The sequence below is a fragment of the Oryctolagus cuniculus genome, chromosome 9 (assembly GCF_051225735.1).
Source record: "Oryctolagus cuniculus isolate XC-2025 breed Fujian yellow rabbit chromosome 9, ASM5122573v1, whole genome shotgun sequence".
NCBI classification, from domain to species: Eukaryota; Metazoa; Chordata; class Mammalia; order Lagomorpha; family Leporidae; genus Oryctolagus; species Oryctolagus cuniculus.
The window spans coordinates 24,404,797-24,422,140 of record NC_142875.1 but is presented as its reverse complement, the minus strand read 5'-3'; the positions used below and the strand labels follow the sequence as shown (position 1 = coordinate 24,422,140).

At 38.2% G+C, this 17,344-nt stretch overlaps 1 protein-coding gene across 5 annotated transcripts in view; it reads left to right on the top strand.

Annotated features, from left to right (window-relative positions):
• LOC149124528 (uncharacterized) overlaps positions 1-17,344 on the top strand; it is a 332,973-nt gene that overhangs the window by 106,840 nt on the left and 208,789 nt on the right. Inside the window, exon 3 of one of the 5 annotated variants that reach the window (XR_016212790.1) lies at positions 2,874-2,991. The exons of the other annotated variants lie outside the window; for them this stretch is intronic. The gene's annotated coding sequence lies outside the window, so the exon portion shown is untranslated. Of the gene's footprint in view, positions 1-2,873; positions 2,992-17,344 lie in introns of those variants that run through there. 5 annotated transcript variants of the gene reach the window in all.

Sequence of the window (17,344 nt, the reverse complement as noted above, 5' to 3'; positions counted from 1 at the left end):
AACTTTGTTCACAGATGATATAATCATGTAGACATTACAAAAGATTCAACCAAACTGACACTAATGGAATGCTGGCATTACATGTGGCAGCATAACCTGTTGTGCCACAATACTGGTCCCAATATATCTATTTTTGAACATTCTTAATTTTTAGGAGTTGTTTATGGGAAATGTTTTCATTTCTCTGGATAAGGAAGCCAAGAGAACCTTAGCTGTGTGATTTTTCCCTCAATGTTTTTCATAAGTTTGAAGATAAGCTATCAGCTGAAGTGATAGTTAATCTAACTTCCTATCTGGGACCTGGGAATTCACTTGTAAGCTCATTCATGTGGTTGTCAGAGGTCTTCATTTCTCCATGTGCTGTTAGATTGATGGTCAAAGTTTCTTATTATGCCATGTGGAACGCTCTAAGGGCATGCTTATAGCCTGAGCATCTGTGAATGAGAAGGAATACCAGGCAGACCAAAATGAAAGCTAGATTCTTCTTGTGACCTAATATCATGGGATGTACATAGTGATGTGGCACACTAAGTCACTGCCAGGGACGTCCACATATATCCACTATAATATTGGAGTGCTTGAGATCCAGTCATTCCTACACATAGGATTTAGCTTCTAGCTAACGTGCACCCTGGGAGGCAGTAGGTGAGGGCTCAAGTTAATTGGGCCATGGCAGCCACATGGAGACCGGGGGGGCAGTACTGGGCTCCTGGCTTTAGCCTTGTCCAGCCCTCACGGTTTTGAGCATTTGGGGGAATGAACCAACACATTAAAGTTCTGTCTGTCTCTGTCTTTTCTATGTCACTTTCCCTTTAAAATAAACAAAAATAAATAAAAGATACCTCATAACTTCTAACACAAGCTAATAAGTTCATTGAACACTCAAAGGAACTTTAATAAATACAGGGAGCTGGGACCGTTGGGGATATATTAGAGGGTTCCTTTCCATGGAAGTCAAGGTTCTAAGGTTTGAATTATTACCTCTTTATTGTCTTCTTAGTGAGTAGATTTTATTTTGTCACCAAATTATAAAATTAATTTTGAGGTTATTCTTTCTTCTATCTTTGCTGGTGGTATATATATTTTTCTACTTTATTTAGCCATTTTGGAAGAAAAATGTTCTAGTTTGGTTTGCCAAAATAATTTAGAATCTCTCTCAAAAGTCATTGTTACTATGTAAAACTATCCTAAATTATGGTATATGAATACATTTTGCAAGGTCGTTACATCCATAAGATTAGATAGGTTCTATCAGAGCTGAGCTGTAATTATATGTGTATAATATTATTTGAACAATTTAGTTAAAATTCACTATAAGTCTTAAGGTATTTCAGCTTCAAGCTCCTATGATTGCAGGGGTAAGTACTTGATAAGTCTGTGGTAAAAAATCATTGGTGACCTACTTTAATATTTAGGTGGCAACATCTAGCAACTACTTTACAGAATTTTCTGTCAAGTCAATTTCCTGACTGATATGATACTCCTGTCTGATTCAATGTCTTTCCAATATATTATTAACTTCACTGTTTGGAGCCATTTTCTATGATATACCATGTCCTCTCATAGTCAACTTTCTTTATGTCATTGAGTTTGGCAATCTGAAAATCTTGTGAACATGGAAATATTTTCCATGTGACACAAGAATCTTGAACTAAAAGCTTTGAAGTGGCCATCCCAAATCAAGCAAATGCAGATTAATACATGTGGTGCCACAAAAAGGTAGGCAATGTGATTAAATATTTGGTATAAACACACTATGTGAAAATAAGAAAATTATTTTAACATCAGATACTTTGAAATAGATTATTTTTAAAGGTTTCCATTTCAATAATTTTTTTTAAATTTTTTTGACAGAGTGGACAGTGAGAGACAGAGACAGAGAGAAAGGTCTTCCTTTTACCGTTGGTTCACCCTCCAATGGCCACCGTGGCCAGTGCTGCGGCCAGCTCACCGCACTGATCCGATGGCAGGAGCCAGGTACTTATCCTGGTCTCCCATGGGGTGCAGGGCCCAAGGACTTGGGCCATCCTCCACTACACTCCCTGGCCACAGCAGAGAGCTGGCCTGGAAGAGGGGCAACCAGGAAAGAATCTGGTGCCCCGACCGGGACTAGAACCCAGTGTGCTGGCACTGCAAGGCAGAGGATTAGCCTAGTGAGCTGCGGCGCCAGCTCAATAATTTAATAATTTTAACAATTCAGTGATTTTAATATCAAATCATCTGAGTAGTATATTATATCAATTGTATAAATAATGTAAGATAAAAATCAGAAATCCAATGGTTTTCAAAATGATATAGCCCTTTCTTATAGCATCTAAGTAGAACTCCATCAATAATATCAGAGAAAAAGACATACATTCCATTAACAAAAATGGAAAGAAGAATAACAGATTTCTCAACAACCTGAATTTCTGATCTGTAGCTCATAAAGTTTTCACAACGTTTTCCTCTCTTACGAATGAATGTGTTCCCTTCAGAATTCATGTTGAACTTTATCCCCAATGTCACAATATTAGAAGGTCAGCCCTTTAAGTGGGAGTAGGGCCTGAGGGGGTTAGATTCCTTCCTTCCTTCCATCTTGTGTTTACATAACATGTCTTTTATCCAGAGTATATAGAAACAACATGTGTCTCCATAGCACAGGGAGGTGCTCAGCAGACTCTAAAGCTACTGGTCAGTTCTTAGTCACTTAATTTGGACTCCTCAGTTGCTAGAGCCCTAAAGAATATTTTTGAAAGAAAAGATTTATTTATTAGTGAGAGAGATTTTACATGCACTGGTTCACTCACTGGATGGCTGCAACAGCCAGGGCAGGGCCAAGCTGATGCAAGAAGATTCTCTCACATGGGCCATCGTCTGTTGCTTTTTCCCAGGCTTTTGGCCAGCAGGGAGTTGGATCAGAAGTGGAACAGCCTGGACATGACCAGTGCCAGCATTGTAGGAGGTGGCTTTACCTGCTAAACCATATGCCTGGCCATTAAATTTATGTTCTTATATATCTCCAGATTCATAACATTTTGTTATAGCATCACAAACAGACCTTGATAAACCATAAATAAATGGAAGCCATTTTCATTGAAATAGTTATATGCTAATCTCATAAATAATCAAACTTGATTTTACAATACTTCACCCCTAAAACACACAATTTTCAACCTATCCTGAAATTACAATGTCTGATACTTTTCAACACCATTGCCAATTCCAAATAAACTCTAAGTTCTTGATATATTTTCAGTCTGACCATAAGGTCTAGAACACAAAGTTCCTGACCCTGATATCATCCAGATATTGAGACTATAAATTTATCTTGTACTTCCTGCCCTTTTCATATGAGGTAATCAATTACATTTCAGTTTTGTCTTAAATTTGCATCACCTTTTCACACCCTTCCAAGTCAACGCTACCCTTTCTCTATTTTGTACATGACACTCACTCTTTAGAAAACCAGGTAAATTTGGAAAAGTTCTCCAAAGCTCATCCTTCTCTGGATGAAATTTCTATCTACAATGACCAAACAGACATATCCTCTACACCATTATCCTAACATAAAAGGGTTCATGATAAGAGGTTATCATATAAATCTGGCAGATTGTTATTTTAAAATGAACCTGGATGCTAGGAATTTCTTGATTATAAGTTTAAGTGAATTCATCTTTGGTACACCATGCTGACCATTATTGTCATGAAACACAAAATTTAACTTGCTGTTGTACTTTTTCTTTTTTTTTTTTTTTTTTTTTTTGACAGGCAGAGTGGACAGTGAGAGAGACAGAGAGAAAGGTCTTCCTTTTTCCGTTGGTTCACCCCACAATGGCTGCTGCGGGCAGCGCACCGCGCTGATCTGAAGCCCGGAGCCAGGTGCTTCTCCTGGTCTTCCATACGGGTGCAGGGCCCAAGGACTTGGGCCATCCTCCACTGCACTCCCGGGCCATAGCAGAGAGCTGGACTGGAAGAGGAGCAACCGGGACAGAATCTGGCGCCCCGACCAGGACTAGAACCCAATGTGCCAGCGCTGTAGGCAGAGGAATAGCCTATTGAGCCGTGGTGCTGGCTGCCATTGAACTTTTAGAAAGGGAGTTTCCTTATTAATTTTTTCATTGTTATATTTCAGATAGTGAATTTTTGTGTATAAGTCACACATAGTCATGGGCATGCATGTGTAGGCAAGGAAGGAATAGTAACTCCTTGTATTGTTAGCTGAGACTTTTCAAACCATATTGTCAATATGAATCAACTGCACAAAACATTGAAAGCATTTCTAGATTTCTTTTTCATTTACATAGGAGCATAAAGAAAATTTAAATGAGCACATATAAGTGTAAGAATTTTACTATATTACCTTCATATATACATAAAATAATATATACATAAATATATACATATATGTATGCACTAGTACATGCTAATTTTTGAAAGTGGGGTGGATATATTAATATCACATAATGAGGGATACATGACAGATCATTATATAAATAATTATGAAAATAATTATTAATCAGTGAAGAAAATATAAATATGTACCAAATACATATATAAGAATTTTTATCCATATAGCAATATATAAAAATATGGAAAATTATATGAAATCCATAGGTATATTTCCACTCTTCTTTATTTCATATAATGATCTCCAGTTCCATCTATTTTATTGTAAATGTCTGATTTCATTCTTTTTGGTGGTTGAGAAATATTCCACTTTGTAAATAAACCACATTTATTCATCCATTCATAGGCATGTAGGTTGATTACATGTATTTTCTTTTTTTTTTATTTCTTTTTTTTATTTTTTTTTTAAACTTTTATTTAATGAATATAAATTTCCAAAGTACAGCTTATGGATTACAATGGCTTCCCCCCCATAACATCCCTCCCACACGCAACCCTCCCCTTTCCCACTCCCTCTCCCCTTCCATTCACATCAAGATTCATTTTCGATTCTCTTTATATACAGAAGATCAGTTTAGCATACATTAAGTAAAGATTTCAACAGTTTGCTCCCACACAGAAACATAAAGTGAAAAATACTGTTTGAGTACTAGTTATAGCATTAAATCTCAATGTACAGCACACTAAGCACAGAGATCCTACATGAGGAGTAAGTGCACAGTGACTCCTGTTGTTGATTTAACAAATTGGCACTCTTGTTTATGGCATCAGTAATCATCCTAGGCTCTTGTCATGAGCTGCCAAGGCTATGGAAGCCCCCTGAGTTCACTGACTCTGATCATTTTTAGACAAGGCCATGGTCAAAGTGGAAGTTCTCTCCTCCCTGCAGAGAAAGGTACCTCCTTCTTTGATGACCCGTTCTTTCCACTGGGATCTCACTCGTGGAGATCTTTCATGTAGGTTTTTTTTTTTTTTTTCCAGAGTGTCTTGGCTTTCCATTCCTGAAATACTCTCATGGGCTTTTCAGCCAGATCCGCATTCCTTAAGGACTGATTCTGAGGCCAGAGTGCTGTTTAGGACATCTGCCATTCTATGGGTCTGCTGTGTATCTCACTTCCCATGTTTTAACTGAAAAGTGATCCCTGTTAGGAATATGGAAATCATTATGCTGAGTGAAATAAGCCAATCCCAAAGGGACAAATACCACTTGTTCTCCTTGATAGGTGACAACTAACTGAGCACCAAAAAGGAAACCTGTTAAAGTGCAATGAACACTATGAGAAACGGTGACTTGATCAGCCCTTGCCCTGACTGTTGATGAGCAATTTGATATGTTATCCCTCTTGGTATTTTTTTGTTTGTTTGTTCTACTTAATACTTTTGGTTGAATACTGTAATCAATACACAATTCTTCTTAAGTGCTGAAACTTAACTGAAAAGTGATCGTTGTTAAATGTAAGAGTGGGAATAAGAGAGGGAAGAGATGTGCAATTCGGGACATGCTCAAGCTGACTTACCTCAAATGGTAGAGTTAGAAACATACCAGGGGATTCCAATTCAATCCCATCCAGGTGGCATGTACCAATGCCATCTCACTAGTCCCAGTGTTCAACTTCTGTTCACAATTGATCATAATGATAGGACTAAGAACCAAAGGGATCACATAAACAAGAATACTGTCTGCAAATACTAGCTGATAGAATAAAAAAGGGAGAGAATGATTACATGTATTTTCTATTGTGAATAGTGTTGCAGTAATCATAGGAATACAGGTATCTCTTTCATATACTGACTATACTTCCTTTAGATTTATTCCTAGAAGTGGGATAGCTGAATCATATGGTAGATATGTTTTTAGTTATTTGAGGAAGCTCCATACATTTTTCTATTATGGCTACACTACTTTGCATTTCAACCAACAGAATATTAGCATTTTGTTTTCTCCAGTATCTGACCAGCTTGTTCTATAGTTTAGAACAAATGGTTGTAATAGACAGTACAAACATTTCATTGCAAGTGCTTTGATTTCATCAAGTCTTGGAATATTATCCAGTGTAGACCATTTATTAGGCCAAAAATGAGTCAATAAATTTAAAAAATGAAATCATATCATGCACCTTTTTAAGTATAGTGGAATAAAACTGTAAATTAATACCAAAAGAAACTAAACATTGGACAAATACATGAACATGGAACCACTTAGTGGAAAATGGGTCATAGAAGAAATTGAAAGCAAAATTAAGATTTTTTTGAAACTAGGAGGAGGGCAAGATGGCGGAATAGGAAGGGAGCACACTGATAGTCCGGGGAGAGACAGTTTAATAAAAGTGGAGATACTGCAGGTTCAAGGAAGAGTAGGGGAAGAAACAGCAGAAGAAACTCTTCCAGAACGCGTGATTCACAGTGGACCTGCGTGGAGAGCATGGGAGCCCACAGTTCTGGACACCACCGGCAGACTCAACACACCAGCGCTGGAATGCGAGGTGAGCTGAACCTCAATAGCCCGAGACACCACCAGGCATGCGGAAAGAGGAGACTAGAGGGAACGACCCCGGGGGGAAAAGTTCACCAGGCTAACTAGAAGAGAGAGAGAGAGAAAAAAAAAGTGACTGATACGGACACGGGTTTCTCTCTCTCAGCTCACCTCTCAAAGGCGAGCAAGACAAAGAGCAGGCACCATCTTGGACATATGTCATAAGTAGAGTGACCTCAGGTCTGCACCGGCCCTGAGCCTAGCAGAAAAACCTGACTCTGGGTGGGGCGAATTAACAGGAGATTAGGGCCTAGTGAATTTGTGGTGCTACTGAACCGAGACTGTGAAAAAAGAGACAGTGGGGGAGAGAACTCACGGAATTCACGTGAGCACTCTCCAGAGACGCTACAATTCCGTAGCTTTGGCAACCCAGTGGGAGTCTGAAGGAGAATTTGAGCCCACTCTGAAGGCAGAACAGATTCCCTGTGTGGTCCTTGGGAAAGAGCTTCTGATCTCTGGCTCCTGTGGGTATATCATTTGCCTGCTAACTACCTCCAACTTCATTCAGCTGTGGGGAATTACTTCCCTTTTGAATCAAAAAAAGAAAGATCTACCACGCCTAACCTGGGAGTGTCACCTTTGGCACACCAAACAGAGCTCTCAGGCCACACCCATCTCAAGCCTCTAAGGCTCCATCAAAAACAGACAGTCCACTTAATCTAGAGTCATAGTATAACAAGAAAAAGCACCACAGTGAAGAAACCAAATATCTCCAATATGCCAAATAACAAACGCAAAAACCGAGGTAATAAAAACAAGGAAGTCACCATGAGGCCCCCAAATGAAAAAGACACCCCAATTCAAGATTATGAAGATGATGAGATAGAAGAAATGCAAGAAGCAGATCTCAAAAAATTGATAAGAACATTAAGAAGTTCTCAAAAACAAATTCTTGAACTACAGAAATCCTTAATGGAAAAGAGAAAATCTTGAACAGATGACTAACATGTAATGGGATTGAATCAGTAATAAACTGTTTCAACAAAAGCCCAGGAGCAAGTGACTTCATTGTTGAATTCTGTAAAACCTTTAAGGAAGAACTAACAGCAGTTCTTCTCAAACTATTCCAAGATATTGAAAGGAAGGGAATCCTTTCAAACTTTCTATGAAGCCAGACTTAGCTGAAATCAAAACAAGATGAAGAATACAACAATAGCCAAAAATAAAGTATAGGCTAATATCCCTGATGAATGTAGTTGCAAAAATTCTTAACAGAATAATAGCAGATAGAATTCAACCACACATCAAAAAGATCATTCACTGTGACCATGAGGGATTTAGTCCAGGGAATGCAGGGATGGTTTAACATATGCAAAGAAATAACTATTCCATAAACTGAATGATGAATAAAAATCATATGATCAGTAATTGTAGGAAAGGCATTTGACAAAACCTTTAAAAATTAGATATAGAAGGAACATAACACAATGCAGACTATATATCACAATGCCATAACCGATATATTTATTTTTTATTTTTTAAAAGATTTATTTATTTATTTGAAAGAGTTAAACAGAGAGAGGAGAGGCAAGAGAGAGAGAGAGGTCTTCCATCTGCTGGTTCACTTCCCAATTGGCTGCAATGGCTTGAGGTGCACCCATCTGAAGCCAGGAGCCAGGACCTTCCTCTGAGTCTTCCACATGGGTGCAGGGGTCCAAGCATTTGGGCCATCTTCCACTGCTTTCCAAGGCCACAGCAGAGAGCTGGATTGTCAGTGGAGCAGCCGGGACTTGAACTGGCACCATTATGGGATTTGCACCACAGGCATCAGCTTTACCTGCTATGCCACAGTGCTGGCCCCATAATGCATATATTTAATGGGGGAATAGTAGAAAATCATTTCCACTAAGGTATGGAACCATGCAAGTTTGTCCATTCTTGCTACTCTTATTTCATGTATTTCTGAAAATTTTAGCCACAGTCAACAGGCAGTGGGAATAAATAAAAAGCATACACACAGGAAAACAATAAGTCAAATTATTTCTGTTTATAAATGACATGATTGTGTGTATGGGGAAGGACCAAGAGATTCCCACAAGTTTCTACAAGAACTGGTAAGAGAATTCAGCAGAGTTACAGTATATACATCAACATGAAAAATAAGCATCATTTTATGCACCATTAATAATCTTGGTGAAAAACAACTTAAAATAACAGTGCCAAATACAATAGCTACAACCTAATAATAGCTTTGACCAAATTTCACCAAGGATATGAAGGATTTCTACAGTGAATATTATGAATCACTAATGAAGGAAATTTAGGAATACACACAGAGAAAAAACAGAAAGACCTATGCTCATAGATTGGAAGAATTAGTATTAGCAAAATGTCTAAACCACCCAAATCTGTTCACAGATTCAATGCAGTTGCCATCAGATATCAATGATGTTCTTCACAGAAGTAGAAAAAATTCTAAAGTTCTTCTGAATATACAGATGACCTTGAATAGCCAAAATAATGAAAACAAAGGGTACTCAACAATACCAGATTCCAGGCCATCAAAGTATTTTATAACTAAGAAGGATGTTACTGAAATAAGAAACAGACCGATGGAGCTTTTCTTGATTTCTTTATGAGCTCAAGGAAAAAGAACATGGAAAGAATGTGGACTATGAACTAGAATAACTCATACAACTTTTTGACAATATTACCCTCATAGCTTGAATGTGAATGAATTATTTTTCACAAAAACCAATGAATGGTTTAAATTTCATAACCTAGACCCAGACTTATTGGAGACAGAAGGAAAAACAGAAAATTTTAATTTTCTGGGAATTTACCATTCATGAAATGACTTGTGTCTAATTTGATATCTGAGTGCTAAAATGCCCAGTTTATTTAGCTTATATAGTTGTCAGTTGTTGTGAGCTGAATTATATTGACAGGTTATAATCATTTGAGATAGAGGAAAAATGTTTATTTTATTAGTAAATGGAGAGAAAATTATGTGGCTGCATGGGGCTTGCAGGGGTTTTCCAGTGAAATATTAATTTTGATGTTAAAATTATTTGTCTTTTAACCAAAGTGAATAAGAATGTTTAAGATAGATTAAGCATAACAGCCAGGAATGGATTAGGCCAGTGCCAGGAACCTGGAACTTCATCAGCGTCTCTCATGGTGACAGGAACTCAGGTACTTGACTCATCATCTGCTGCTTCTTCGGGTCTGCATTAGCAGGAAGTTGGATTAGAAAGAGTATAATTGGAGCTTGAATCATGCACTTTGAAAACCTGGCATCAAAGCTACTGCTTAATCCAATGTACTGTAATGCTGGCCCATTTTGTACTTTCATTATTGTTAAATGTATATTAGATATTCTTTAATCTGCAGTTTTTTGTGAGGTCACTTCCTCTTGGGCATCACATCTCTTGTGTCTCAGCCTTTCCCCTTATTTATGTTGAGATTCATCATTGCTGTTTTCATGGTTGAATATTTAGAATCTCTCGAGCTAAAGTATTGTTAAGATCCTTTGACCAACTATTAATTTTTTCACTCGGCTTTCAAGCACATTTTATGTGAATTTCAATTCTATGATAACTTTTCACTTGCTTCCTACACTTTAAGCTTTATTGTCTCTTTTTCTCTTTTGATTATCCTCTTTGAAATGCCAAGTGAAATTGTCACTTGGATCCAGGAGAAAATACAAATATGAGATACTCAGAGATGGTTTGCTTTCTGTCTGTGGTCTCAATAACAAATATGTTATAACCAATTACTGAAAGAACTGTGAAAGTAGTGATATGATTGGTCACTGATCAGGATGTACATCAGTTATTTATGAAGTGACTAATAGTTTGAAGGGCTATCAGTTTAGTTTGTGTTTTATGCTGCAACATAGAGTTAATATACATGCTAATTGTAATTTGAACAATAATACTGGGGGAGATACATATTACCTGACTAAATCTTGCTGTTGGCATTTGTGCTTATTTGGAACCATGCAAAAAAAGGACTATCATTAATTCTATTTTAATCAGAATCTTTCTGAAAAATAATTCGTTGGCATAACTAAGACTGTTGTGATAATATTGTTGTTTGGAAAACAAATCATCAAAAAATAAAATCAATGAATGTGTATATGTACATATGGCTGCATGTACATGTTTGTGTTTGGCTTAAGTAATTTGAGTTGTTATTTTATGTTTATTTTTTAAGAAATATTTATTTCTTTGAAAGAGTTACAGGGAGAGAAGGAGAGAGAGAGAGAAATTTTCACTTGCTGGTTCACTCTCCAAATGACCAAGGCTAGCTCAGGCCAAAGTCAGGAACCAGGAGCTTCTTATGGGTCTCCCACATAGGTTCAAGAGCCCAGGGACTTGGGTCATCTTCCACTGCTTTCCAGGACATAATAGCAAGAAGCTGGATTGGAAGTGAAGCAACTGGGGGTTTGGGGAATAAGGCAGGTGATGAATGACCTCTCCGTCATTTTCTCTGTCTCGGGATCTCTGCCTTTCAAATAAATAAAAACTAAGAAACAATTAAAAAATACTCAGTAAAGACTGTCAAAAATAAAATGAAGATAAAACAACTGCAATAGTAGACAACTTTATTTTTTTCATTAATTTTTTAAACGTTTATTTAATAAATATAAATTTCCTAAGTACACCTTATGGATTACAATGGCTTTTTCCACCCCATAACTTCCCTCCCACCCACAAACCTCCTCTCTCCCGCTCCCTCTCCCTTTCTATTCACATCAAGATTCATTTTCAATTATCTTTATATACAAAGATTAATTTAGCATATATTAAGTAAAGATTTCAACAGTTTGCACTCACACAGAAACACAAAGTGTAAAATACTGTTTCAGTACTAGTTATAGCATTACTTCACAATGTACAGCACATTAAGGACAAAGATCCTACGTAAGGAGTAAGTGCACAGTGACTCCTGTTGTTGACTTAACAAATTGACACTCTTGTTTATGCCGTCAGTAATCATCCGAGGCTCTTGTCATGAGTTGCCAAGGCTATGGAGGCCTTTTGAGTTCGCCGACTCTGATCTTATTTAGACAAGGTCGTAGTCAAAGTGGAAGTTCTCTCCTCCCTTCAGAGAAAGGTACCTCCGTCTTTTCTTTGATGACCTGTACTTTCAGCTGAGATCTCACTCACAGAGATCTTTCATTTAGGTTTGTTTTTTTTTTTTTTTTTTTTTTTTTTTTTGCCAGAGTGTCTTGGCCTTCCATGCCTAAAATACTCTCGTGGGTTCTTCAGCCAGATCTGAATGCCTTAAGGGCTGATTCTGAGGCCAGAGTGCTGGTTAGGACATCTGCCCTTCTATTAGTCTGCTGTGTATCCTGCTTCCCATGTTTGGATCATTCTCTCCCTTTTTGATTCTATCAGTTAGTATTTGCAGACACTATTCTTGTTTATGTGATCTCTTTGACTCTTAGTCTTATCATTGTGATCAATTGTGAACAGAAATTGATCACTTGAACTAGTGAGATGGCATTGGTACCTGCCACCTTGCTGGGATTGAATTGGAATCCCCTGGCACATTTCTAACTCCACCATTTGGGGCAAGTCCGATTGAGCATGTCCCATATTGTACATCTCCTCCTTTTCTTATTCCCACTCTTATATTTAACAGGGATCACTTTTCAGTTAAATTTCAACACTTAATAATTGTGTATTAATTACAGAGTTCAACCAATAGTATTAAGTAGAACAAAAAATACTAAAAGGGATAAAGTATTAAGTTGTTTATCAATAGTCAGGGCAAGGGCTGATCAAGTCACTGTTTCTCATAGTGTCCATTTCACTTTAACAGGTTTCCTCTTTGCTGTTCAGTTAGTTGTTGCCGATCAGGGAGAACATATGACATTTGTCCCTTTGGGACTGGCTTATTTCACTCAGCATGATGTTTTCCAGATTCCTCCATTTTGTTGCAAATGATTGGATTTCATTGTTTTTGACTGCTGTATAGTATTCTATAGAGTACATGTCCCATATCTTTAATCATACCAATGGCCTGATTTCATTATGTGGATAATTAATGACTGATTTTATAAGCTCTAGATTATCAGAGTCATTAGAGGAAGATCCAACTGTATAATGTTTATGAGAAATAAGCTTTGAGGCCGGTGCTGTGGCGTAGCAGGTAAAGCTGCCACCTGTAGTGCCGGCATCCTATATGGGCTCTGGTTCGAGTCCCAACTGCTCCACTTCTGATCCAGCTCTCTGCTATGGCCTGGGAAAGCAGTAGAAGATGGCCTAAGTCCTTGGGACCCTGCACCAACATGGGGGACCCGGAAGAATCTCCTGGCTCCTGGCTTTGGATTGGCGCACCTCCAGCCATTGTGGCCATCTGGGAGTGAACTAGCAGATGGAAGACCTTTCTCTCTCTCTCTCTGCCTCTCTTCTCTCTCTGTGTAACTCTTTCAAGTAAATAAATAAATCTTTAAAAAAGAAGATATAAGCTCTGGACTCAAAAGCATAGATTATAATCAAAATGTTAGAAATAATCTATACAACTGTAATTGTAGACATGATATATTACTGTTAGACCACCCTTCAAAAATAAATTACTAGAGAAAAAGATACATGCCACCATAGCAGTCATATCCAATGTGCATACCCAGTTATAATGTGTCACATATGTATAAAACATAATTAAATAAACATATGTATTTATAGATTTGTATTTTACTTTTTAATATGCCAGTATTTCCATAGTTACATTTATGTTATTGAATATCAAGAAGATAAATCCAGGCCGGCGCCGTGGCTCACTAGGCTAATCCTCCGCCTAGCAGCGCCGGCACACCGGGTTCTAGTCCCGGTTGGGGTGCCGGATTCTGTCCTGGTTGCCCCTCTTCCAGGCCAGCTCTCTGCTGTGGCCAGGGAGTGCAGTGGAGGATTGCCCAGGTGCTTGGGCCCTGCACCCCATGGGAGACCAGGAAAAGCACCTGGCTCCTGGCTCCTGCCATCGGATCAGCGCGGTGCACCGGCCACAGCGCGCCGGCTGCGGCGGCCATTGGAGGGTGAACCAACGGCAAAGGAAGACCTTTCTCTCTGTCTCTCTCTCTCACTGTCCACTCTGCCTGTCAAAAAAAAAAAAAAAAAAGAAGAAGATAAATCCACAGTTTATACACTACATTTCCTATTTTTAATAATTACAAGGAGAAGTAGTTGAAAGAAAAGAAATGTGACTTATATAATAGTTGAGAATTACCATCAGACAAGTTGAATTAATAGAAATACACAGAATGCTGAATCAGCATAATCAAACATAAATATTATTTTAAGGTATAAACTTACCACAATGGAGACTGCTGCTTCAACAACCAAATCACAATAATCCAACATTTCATATGTTGAAATGTTATATTGTCTGATATAGAGATTTTTAATAAAATATATCTAGAAAACCCCAAATTACTTGAAAATTAAAATACTTCTTTCTTTTTTTTCCTTAAATATTTTATTTTATTTGAGAGGTAGAGTTACAGACAGTGAGAGAGAGAGAGACAGCGAGAAAGGTCTTCCTTCTGTTGTTTCACTCCCCAAATGGCTGCAGTGGCTGCAATGGCTAGAGCTGTGCTAATCTGAAGCCAGGAGCTAGGTAGTTCTTCCAGGTTTCCTATGTGGGTGCCAGGGCCCAAGCTCTTGGGCCATTTGCTTTCCCAGGCTATAGCAGGGAGCTAGATTGGAAGTGGAGCTGCCAGGACTAGAACTGGCTCCCATATGGGATGCTGATGCCATAGGTGGAAGATTATCCTACTGTGCTGTGATGCTGGCCTCCAAAATTAACATACTTCTAAATAAGGCATTCATTAATGAATAAGTCACAATGAATATAAAAATACTTTAGCCAGCACCGCGGCTCAATAGGCTAATCCTCCGCCTAGCAGCGCCGGCACACCGGGTTCTAGTCCCGGTCGGGGCGCCGGATTCTGTCCTGGTTGCCCCTCTTCCAGGCCAGCTCTCTGCTGTGGCCAGGGAGTGCAGTGGAGGATGGCGCAAGTGCTTGGGCCCTGCAGCCCATGGGAGACCAGGAAAAGCACCTGGCTCCTGCCATCGGATCAGCGCGGTGCGCCGGCTGCAGCACGCTGGCTGCAGCGGCCATTGGAGGGTGAACCAACGGCAAAGGAAGACCTTTCTCTCTGTCTCTCTCTCTCACTGTCCACTCTGCCTGTCAAAAAAAAAAAAAAAAAACAACTTTAAATTGAGCACTTAGAGAAATATACCATATCAAACTATAAAATGCAGCTAAAATGCAGTAAGTTCATAATGATAAATGTTTTCTATTAGAAAAATGTAAATTCAACATAAATAAAATACTATATTCTGTTATAGTTTAGTTGATAGCTTGGGTGTCCACAGTAGGCTCATGTAGGGAGGACTTTGTTCCCCAGGGTTTTATGTTAGTGGATTGAGTATGGAATTTAATCCCATTATAGTTTCTGAAGGCTATCCTTGGGCAAAGAGTTATACTGGATTAGGTAGTTAGTGTGGGGATCTCTGATGATCATGGCTGCTTTACAAGGAGAGAACACAAAGAGGTTAGAAAGCATCTGCTCTTTTTCCCTTGGTTCCTGCCTTGCCTTGTAATTGTCCAACTGTTTGTACTTGGCCATTGCCAGGCTCCACCTTCATCATATACTAGACTTACATGCAGTTATTCCATTTAGGATACGAACCTCTCAAAGTAAGAGACACAGCAGATTTTCTTCATTAGTAGGTAGGATTTCATTGTAGTAATGTAAAGATATTCAATAAATTTCGTTTTATTTGAAATTGTAGAATTTACAAAGCTAATCTTAGATGTTGGAATAGTGGTTGACTTTGTGGTTGTGGGAGAAAAGATTTGAGAGACTGATGAGAGATGATTGTAGGGTGATGGCAGAACTCTAAATTTTGATTGAAGTGTTCCTTATATGGATAAATTAGTGAAAACCCATTCAACTGGGGCCAGCATTGTGGCACAGCAAGTTAAGCCATCTGTTGTGATGCTAGCATCTTATGTCTAAGCTCTGGTTCAAGTTTTGCTGCTCCACTTCTGATCCTGCTCCCTGCTAATGCACCTAGGAAAGCAGCAGAGGTTGGTCCAAGTACTTGGGCCTCTGCCACCCATGAGGGAGATTCAGATGGAGACTCCTGGCTTTGGCCTTACCCAGATACAGGCATTGTAATCATCTGGAGAATGAACCAGTAGATGAAACATCTCTCTCTCTCTCTCTGCCTCTCCCATCCAGACATATTCGTTCGTTCTCTCTCTCTGTCTCTCTCTATCTTCCCCCTCCCTTATTCTGCCTATCAAGTAAATAAATCTTTTAAAAAGACAGAAGTATGAACCTTTATAAAACTCACAAAATTGCACAATTAAGGTATGCGTATTTTATAACTATAGTTTATAACAACAATTTAGTTTAAAAAATAACTTCAATAAAAGACAAAAGGCATTGTTTATAAATATGTTGACATTTCCAAAGCAAACTGTCACTATATTCTTTTCCTTAATGCTTTGGATGTACTGTGTTGATTTATTTTCTATTTTTTAAATTTTTAAATGTATTTAGTTGAAAGAAAGAACACACAAGCTTCCCTCTTGGTATATTCCCAAAATGTTCCCACCAGCCAAGGCTGGGCAGAGCCTAAGCCAGGAGCCAGGAACTCAGTCCAGCTCCACCAAGTGCATGGTATATTTATTTAAAGGTGTCTATTCTATTTTGATTTAAATGAAGTTACAAATCCTGGAATTGATTTTTGTCACTTTAATATTAGTGCTTGCTGGTTAAAAAAATGCATTAGAATTCAGAATGTACTTTTTCATACCCCTTTATAGTAAGACTCAATGTGATCATTGAGTATACAGATAGTAAGATTTGAAACTAATTTGTTACTATATTTGAAATAGTGAAATCAAGAAATAATGCATTCATTTCTAATTCATTCAGTGTTCATGGCCTCCTGTAGCAGGGTTAAAAAAGATTAAAGAAATGTAAAATTCTTTACTCAGCAGCTGTAATATGATGATGGACTAAAATGGGACCGGTGTTGTTTATCTGAAATACAATCCTCACAGCTGGCAAGTGTCAGAACATTGTCTCTTGGAAATGATGCAAAATCTGCAACAAATTCTCTTTAAAACCGCAAGAACTCAGTATCTCTTGAGTTTTAGTCATAACTGTCATTTGTTTGATACTTAAATACTTGATTGAAAATCACATACGTACATGTATGCATGCATCCTCACTCAGAAGCTCAAATGCTTTAAGAAATAACTTGAAGTGAAGTTGTAATATTGTCACAAATGAACAGAGTGTAAACAATTTAAATATAGCACTCCTTTCTTTAAAGGGTGGACTCCTCCTGTAGATTCCGCACTGCCAGGATGGTGGGGCGACTGCGCTCTTCGACAGGAAGAACCAGGGACAAGTTTCGGTGAACTTGTCCATTTATTAACAATTGATCTCAA